Source organism: Montipora foliosa, unplaced genomic scaffold, assembly GCF_036669935.1.
Source record: "Montipora foliosa isolate CH-2021 unplaced genomic scaffold, ASM3666993v2 scaffold_420, whole genome shotgun sequence".
NCBI classification, from domain to species: Eukaryota; Metazoa; Cnidaria; class Anthozoa; order Scleractinia; family Acroporidae; genus Montipora; species Montipora foliosa.
The window spans coordinates 1,064,372-1,071,871 of record NW_027179724.1 but is presented as its reverse complement, the minus strand read 5'-3'; the positions used below and the strand labels follow the sequence as shown (position 1 = coordinate 1,071,871).

Genomic DNA, 7,500 nt, shown 5'->3' with positions numbered 1-7,500 from the left:
AACGTTTTACTTACTGAAATGGTGAACATTTAATAACCGCCCAGCCTCGAATAAGCGCCCACCCTTAAAGTCCAAAAATTAAATAAGCGCCCTGGGCGCTTAATCGAATAAATACGGTAACTTAATTACCAGTGCGCACGCTCACTGGCAGATACCTCGGGGTCGCCTTGTAAGGCCATATGCAGGATATTGAAAGCAGAAGCGATTGCATTAAGATTCGCAAGTCAGCACCTAAAGCTAGAGTTAGCACAACCAATTTTTGAAAGTCTAGAGCTGTATGCAAACAAACATGTTAAATTGCTTTCTTATGTCTTTGTAATGACTTCATCGCTCGCTGTTCACGCCTCGATCAAGCCTACAGAAATGTCTAGTGGCAAAGGACCTATCGTCTCCCCCAAAAAGCAATTTCAGCTTTGGTGTCCATACGCCTTAGCACTTGCTAGACTTCAAGTACCTTTTTTACCGGCAAGGGAGAGAAGGGAGGTGGTTTGCTGAGCACAGAAAGACAGGAGTGAATCACAATTGCAATTTAAGCGAAGGCGACTCGTGTTGGAAAAAACCCTGAAATTTGAGGTGAAGAAATACGGCTTTCGAATCGGTATATTTCTTGAAGGTAACACATTTTCTCTGGAAGTTTAACTTATCAAAAGTGCTTGGTTCCGCTATCCGATAGAAAACGGAAATAAAAAGCGTTGAACATGTGCTCAGGATTAAAGCGCATTTTGAAGTGCTAACTTCCGTTTTTTTTGCTGCTTGTGCCCTAAAAAATCTGGTAGCAATTAACCCCCAACAAAGTTATGAAAAAAGGTGTCACATTAGTCACGCAACAGCTGAGTGGCCGTAACTGGAGGTGCAGCGAGAAGTCTGTGGAACTATTCCATTGTCATTTTCAAACAATCGGACAGTAACATTGCCTTCACGTCGCAGCTTTTTGTCTTGATAACAGCCCCAGGCTGGCCAATTGACAAAAGACTACGTGAAAATATATAGAAACTTGCGAACACCCTGGTCACATGATAAGGATATCCGTCTGCGCGCAAACTCAATGCAATTATATTTGACCTTGCGCATGTCATAAGATTTTAAAGAACTTCTCACGTTTCATCTCGTGATAGTGGAATCTCGTTGTGTTTAAAAACGCTGAATATCGACTATCTTGAAGCAAAATCACCGTCTATTTTCTTTTTTGAGATGCATAAGAGGACAAGAATACCATCTTCGGCAGATCCAGCATGGACACAACCGAAAAACCAACCACGCTCGGTTTCGGAGTGTATGGAAACACAAGTTGGTGACTGTATTTTCAGCGCTGTCGTTGTTCGGAGCTTCAGTCATTATTATTACCTACATTATTTGGAAGGACATTAGATCAACGTCCAGAAAAATACTGGTTTACATTTCAATAGCTGATTGTGTAACAGTTGGTTCTTATCTGTTTGGAACCTTGGCTTCCTCCAAACACAAATTCTCCCTGCCAATTTATGGTCATTTTTCTGGACTACATTCTTGGCCGAATTCTTATACCTGACGGTAGCAAGACAACGGCTCCGGCTTGCCAAGACAATGTTCTACGGTTTTCATTTCACAGGTTGGCGCATTCCTCTTCTTATTGATTGCATAGCGCTGGAAAGAGATGTCCCGGGAAATGACCGTGACATTTACAGCTCGGCTTGGTGTTGGATTCGAGTTCAAAATAGTGAGGAGAGCAATACTACCATCATATTTTGGATGCTAATAACAGGCAAACTTTGGGAAATTTCCATGTTTATAATAGTTCTAGTTTTCTAATCTATACCTTGCTCAAGTGCCACTGTTTCGAAAAATAGCATTGCGTGACTAGCGTTACTTTCTAGAGGCTTCGCGAGAGTTCGTAGTTTGTTTATTTTTAGGTTCGTGCGTAAGCGTTTCTAAATCGGTGTATTTTGTAATCTTTCTATAATTAGATTGATTACTATTTTAGAAAGTTCTAGAAGCTTATTGTGAGAGTATATAAGTAGACGACTCCAAGCGGAGTGTTTTTTTAACTAGTTTTTCACAAGCGAAGAGAGTTGGCGTTGGCCGTGTTTAGTCAAGTGTGACAGAAGCAGTGTTTATTCAAGTTGGCGGAGGCCGTGTAAGTTTATCGAGTACGTGTTGTTAAGAGTCTTACTTCGTGGAAACTACGTTCATTTTGGAATAAATCTTCTTGTTGTTGTTCCGACAACCCTGCGTTCAGTTTAGTTTGCAAACTACCTTTCCTCAAAACATTCGAACTCGTAACAGCCACATTCGCGAAGAGGTAAGCGGGATTCATTCTCACTTGTTTACAGTTTCTAGCCATAAAATCTCCCCTCAATACTGAGCAACTGTTGAGTTCTAAAAGGTAAATACTCATATAAACGCTTTAATTTCTCGGTGGATGATACCTTGTTGACTACAAGGCAAAACAATTTGCAAGCCTTTACAAACGAACACTGCATGGCTAAATAAATGCGTGATTTAAAACTCTCCTTCCGCATTGATCCCGTATACAAAAGATTGCATGTCATTACCCCAAAAGAGTAATGACTATTGCCAAAAAGTCTTTTTTGTTCTTGAGTCCCCTTGATACTCTTTCCTTCATCGATGTGCTTTGCCGAATGGAGAAAATTTCCCTGGCGACAATATTAGGATGCGACGAATACCGGAAGTGGCCGATCAGACATCGGTCACACGTTTAAGTCGAAAATACTGTCACACGAAATAATTTTGTGGGCCACGTTAGGTACCAATTGTCCAACAACAATCCTTTACTGTAATGAATGAAACAAAGCAAGTGTAAAGTTATAGTGGCGATTAAGGCGGATGCGTAAAACCAGCCAAAAAATTCCAGATTGAAAACGAATGATCCATAACTCGGCATAAACCACTGAAGGCAGCCTCTGGTGTCTAAACGGTGAAAAGGGGAAAACGGTTAGTTGTACAACTGAAAAGGGGTAAGAAAATTAATCATCCCAATCAAAGTGATCAGGATGGCTGATTTGCATAGCAACAATATTTTTGATTCATTCGTTTTCACGGGTGAGGTGACGCTGAATCCCCGTCGTTTGCAAACAAGTTCTGGAGACGAACATAACAGTCACAAACTTAAAAGCTTATGATAGTTCCATTGTTTGTGTCATCCAACACAGGGGCTATTGTGCGTCTCTTATTTCAGTGTTTCACTGAATGAAGGGAATATATATAAATGAAAATTATGCAGTTCTATTTATCTACATATTATGGTGATTGACTACTCCGCCGTTTACGAAATTTCATTAACTGCGAAATATTCCCTCCATGCCATTATTACGTTTGACTACTTCGCCGTTACTTAAATGTCAATAACTGCGACATATTATTCCTCTGTATTTTGTTATTGAGTTACTACTTCGCCGTTAATGACATTTCAATCAATGCGAAAAATTTTTTCTGTATTATATAGTAAGTGCCTTTCAAACTGCGAAATTTCATTGTTATCTATAGCGTAGAATAACTGCAAATTTTGCATTTGTCAAAGTACCGCTGAATGAAGACGGTCAAATAACAAACGCACTAGGACTGACTACCCAAAAGAGTAACTCACTAACGGACTTGTATAAACGGTACTCGAGAGATTTAGCATGTTGTTTTGCGTTAAAAGGCGAGACGACAAGCTCTTGCAGATCGTACAAGAAATGAATTAAACTCGAACAAGTTTTCACGATGTTTGAAAAAACGCAAATATTCAGTCTTCCTAGTCTCGCGTTTGCCGCAAACGCGATACGAAATAGAGACTTGTTTAGCTGCTTGTTTGACTGAAGGGGCTGGTTGAGTGAAGTTGAGCTGCTGTACCCGACTGACTCACCAGTATAAGGGACATTTGATTGTCTGACTGTCTTGATACGACCATAAAATTGACAAGTAAATGTTGTTACTTACTGACTAGTTTATCTAAAAGGTAGAAATGCTGCCGAGGGGAAGGTGTCAATTATCATCTTGCAGTAATTTAACGACGGTTCATGCGTGGAATTAAATGGAGATTTTAATAGGTGTTGAGTAGAGATGATACAACACGTGAACCCCCAAAGGAGATTGAAGATGACCTAGAAATAAATCATTTTTTAAGTTTCGAGTTCCGTGACGTATTTCGTTTGGAAAATACAGCATTTTGAATTTCCGAATTGACACCTTGCGTGTCTCCATGATACAAAGCTATTTGGTTTGAAAAAAATGTTCGTGAAATTTCTTCTGTTAAAGCGAGAAAAGCTTTACTAAAAAACACTTTAAAAACTTCTTCTTGAGAGCAAGTCTCAACAGTTGACCCCTCTTTTAAGACACCTCTGGCTATTTTTACAAAACTAGTTTCGTCCGATCTCGGACCTCTTCAGTTTTAAACAGTTTCGATCTTTAAATTTGAAGACAGAAACGGCTTACAACTGAAGAGGGCCGAGATCGGACGAAACTAGTTTTGTAAAAATAGCCAGAGGTGTGTTAAAAGCAAGGACAACTGTTGAGACTTCATCTCAAGAAGAAGTTTTTAAAATGAAAAAACTACCTATCCCTATGAATCTCAGCAGTTTGAGCCTTTCAAGTAAATTAAGACATACACATGTTTAATAATAATAATAATAATAATAATAATAATAATTATAAAAAAACAGTTTAAGTTCATTCTTCATTTACACAAGCAAACAAAAACAAAAAATATATATATATATGCACATGTTATTGTTATTATTAGTATTAATATAAATAACTTTATTTTTAATTCGAATAAAACTGTTTAAAAATATATCTATAAGTATATAAAACAATCACAAATCTAAAAAAACTATTCCCTAGTAATAATAATAATAATAATAATAATAATAATAGCAACTTTATTTATTTCACTTACTTACATTAAAGAAATTCAAAAATTCAAAATTCTATAAAATTACGAATTCCATGATGCAGAGATATTAAAATCATACAATCGAATTATACGAATGACGGCGAAACCAGTGTCCATAAAACGCCCCGAGTATAAAAGCATATAGACCGTATATCTCAAATATCCGCACTAGTTACATTTATTTTACAGTCTAATAATTGCTCTATCTTGCTACGAAACGGCGTTCGCGAACCTCTAACGCATGCATGTACCGATCTTAAGAGTTCAAACGAAATCTGTGTCCTGAGCCAAGTGATTACAATATGATAAGGCTCGGTATCTTTCTGAGCTATCTTGTCTGTGAGATGCTTTAAGAACCGCTGACACTCATTTCCCATTCCGCCATTGGTTCCAAACACTAAAGGCGTAAACGAGCCATTTCTACATCTAACACCCGCTGCTGGTACTTGCGCTTCTTCTCTTCTTCTTGCTCCTTGAACACTTCCGATGTTGGCTTGCTCTGGTAACACTTGGAGTTGACGTGCGTAACTCTGACATCAAAAAATGCCGTAACTCCTCTTGCCCAGAACCCTCCCGCTTTGATGTCCAACCTTGCCTCAGAACTTGTAACAGCGCTCCTCAAATGAAATCGCTCGTTGTCCAGGGGTTGAAGGCGTGGTTCGATTTCGACATTATTGCAGATCTTGTCGATGAATGTCGTTAACAAGTTCCCTACACCATCATGTCTCTGCGCTTCAAACCCCCCCCCCCCCCCCTTTTTACAAGAGAGGGCGTGGCCAACGGTGAATTTATCCCCACATATGCAATGACTTGGTAGATCGACTAGAGGCAGGTCATAACGCAAGCGTAGCGAGTCTCTGAACTCTTGCTTGTTCAGGGCTAAACCCTGGTCTGCGAGGGGCATCGCATTCAGCCAAGAACTTGCGCCCTTGTCTCTCGATTGATTGACCAGTCGCAGCAGGTCTGGGGAGAGGCTTGAATCGATGCTATCCATTTTCTCTTTGGCACTTGCTCTCTTAAGTGATTGTTGATGCCTCTTTAGCTCCTCCATAGATCTTTCTCCTGGCACCATGATGGAACTCTGTAATGTAATAGAATCTTCGTGCGCGGTGGTTAATAGTCTCGAGGCAGCAAACTGCTGCGGTGCCTCGGATCTCAGATCAGGAATGCCTAAACCCCCTTGACCCGTTGCTAAAGTAGCAAGTCTGCGCACCTCGTTAGGGAGAGGCTCTGATTGACCGAACAAAGTTGGAAGTAGTAAATCCTCAATCACCTCCTGGATTGGGTCGACATAATCTTCGAATGATCCTATCGAGCACATGAAGTAGGTGAACTTCGACTTGCAGCCTTTTGTGAAAGCAATGTACACCGCATGAGGCTGGCTCTTCGCTATTTCAGAGAGACGTTCGATTTCCTCTTTCCATGCACAAACCTTCTCCTCACAATACTGATATTTGTATTCTTGCGACGCAATAACTGCTCCCAGATGGCGCTGACCTTCAGTCGTTATGTTGACTTCCTCTCCAAACACCCTCTTTGCTTCCTTTGCAAGTTCCCCAGACTTCACAATAAGCCAGCTCTTTGACCCATTCACAAAGTATCCAAACTTTTGTCCTTCCTTACTCAAATGCTTGTACCAGTTATACAACTGCACAATACTCCCTCCTCCAGCTGAGTCGTGTGCAAGCCACACCTGTTAAACGAAAGGGCAGTGGTCCCTCAATTTCTGAATCATTATAGATGTATTAAGTGCATACCATGGCATCGCTAGCGGATCTCCTTGTGTGGTGCCTTCTCGAGAAAGTATTTCACCTACCCCGCAGATAAACAGTCTAGATGGGCTTCTATACGTGTTAATAACATAGAGCGCCATTTCTTTGCACATGATCTAGATATTGTGTAAAGCCACTGACCTATTCATTTGGTTAAAAGCGTTACTAGCATCAATTAACAACATTCCATCTGTTCCTTCTTCAACAAACACTTGACTCATTGCGTGGATCGCAGCCTCCGCTCCTGCGTTATGACCAGCGCAGACTTGTAAGGGACCTGCCGCTTCTTTTATTTCCTCCTTTAAGAAACCGCTGACCGTTTTCCCCACTATTCTCCTTAGTACCTCTCCAACGCCAATTGGTCTGATTCCCGGATTCTTATCGAGCGGGATAAGCCTGCAGGACGTAAACGCTTCAAGTAAGGATGGGTGGTACAATTTCCTTCGCAGATTTCTTGTGATAACGGCTAACTCTTCTCTCAGAATTTTACCCTCAGTCTTAAAGTTCTTAGAGCACAGGATTCTCTTATACAGCTCTGCGTCCATTCCCGATTGTCCGGCTGAGCCCTTGGTTTTACTTGCTGAGTTGTAGATCGATTCTCGTCTATGAGGTCACAAGCATTTGGCGGAATATAATCAATTGGGCCGTGTAACAAACTCTGCTCTGCGATATCAGCTGCCTCTGGGTGCTTGTCCTGTAGCCCTTGCAGGACATCTGGCGATAGATCGAGCAGACCGGACGAGCTCTCGTTATCTAGGAGTTTCATTGCGGCTGTCAATTTTCCTTGCAGAACCAGCTTTGAGAAGACTTTGGATATGTTTTCAACCTTTCTAGGTTTCTTGGAATTCACAAACT

General features: G+C 40.7%; 2 protein-coding genes and 1 pseudogene across 2 annotated transcripts in view; 2 read left to right on the top strand and 1 right to left on the bottom strand.

Annotated features, from left to right (window-relative positions):
* The window catches only part of LOC137988531 (uncharacterized), a gene marked incomplete at its 5' end in the record, with an annotated part of 670,231 nt that overhangs the window by 382,381 nt on the left and 280,350 nt on the right, over positions 1 to 7,500 (top strand). The gene's annotated exons all lie outside the window — the stretch shown is intronic.
* The window catches only part of LOC137988488 (protein still life, isoforms C/SIF type 2-like), a 74,751-nt gene that overhangs the window by 12,282 nt on the left and 54,969 nt on the right, over positions 1 to 7,500 (bottom strand). The window lies entirely within an intron of this gene.
* Positions 1,121 to 2,262, top strand: LOC137988490 (G-protein coupled receptor 157-like; annotated as a pseudogene).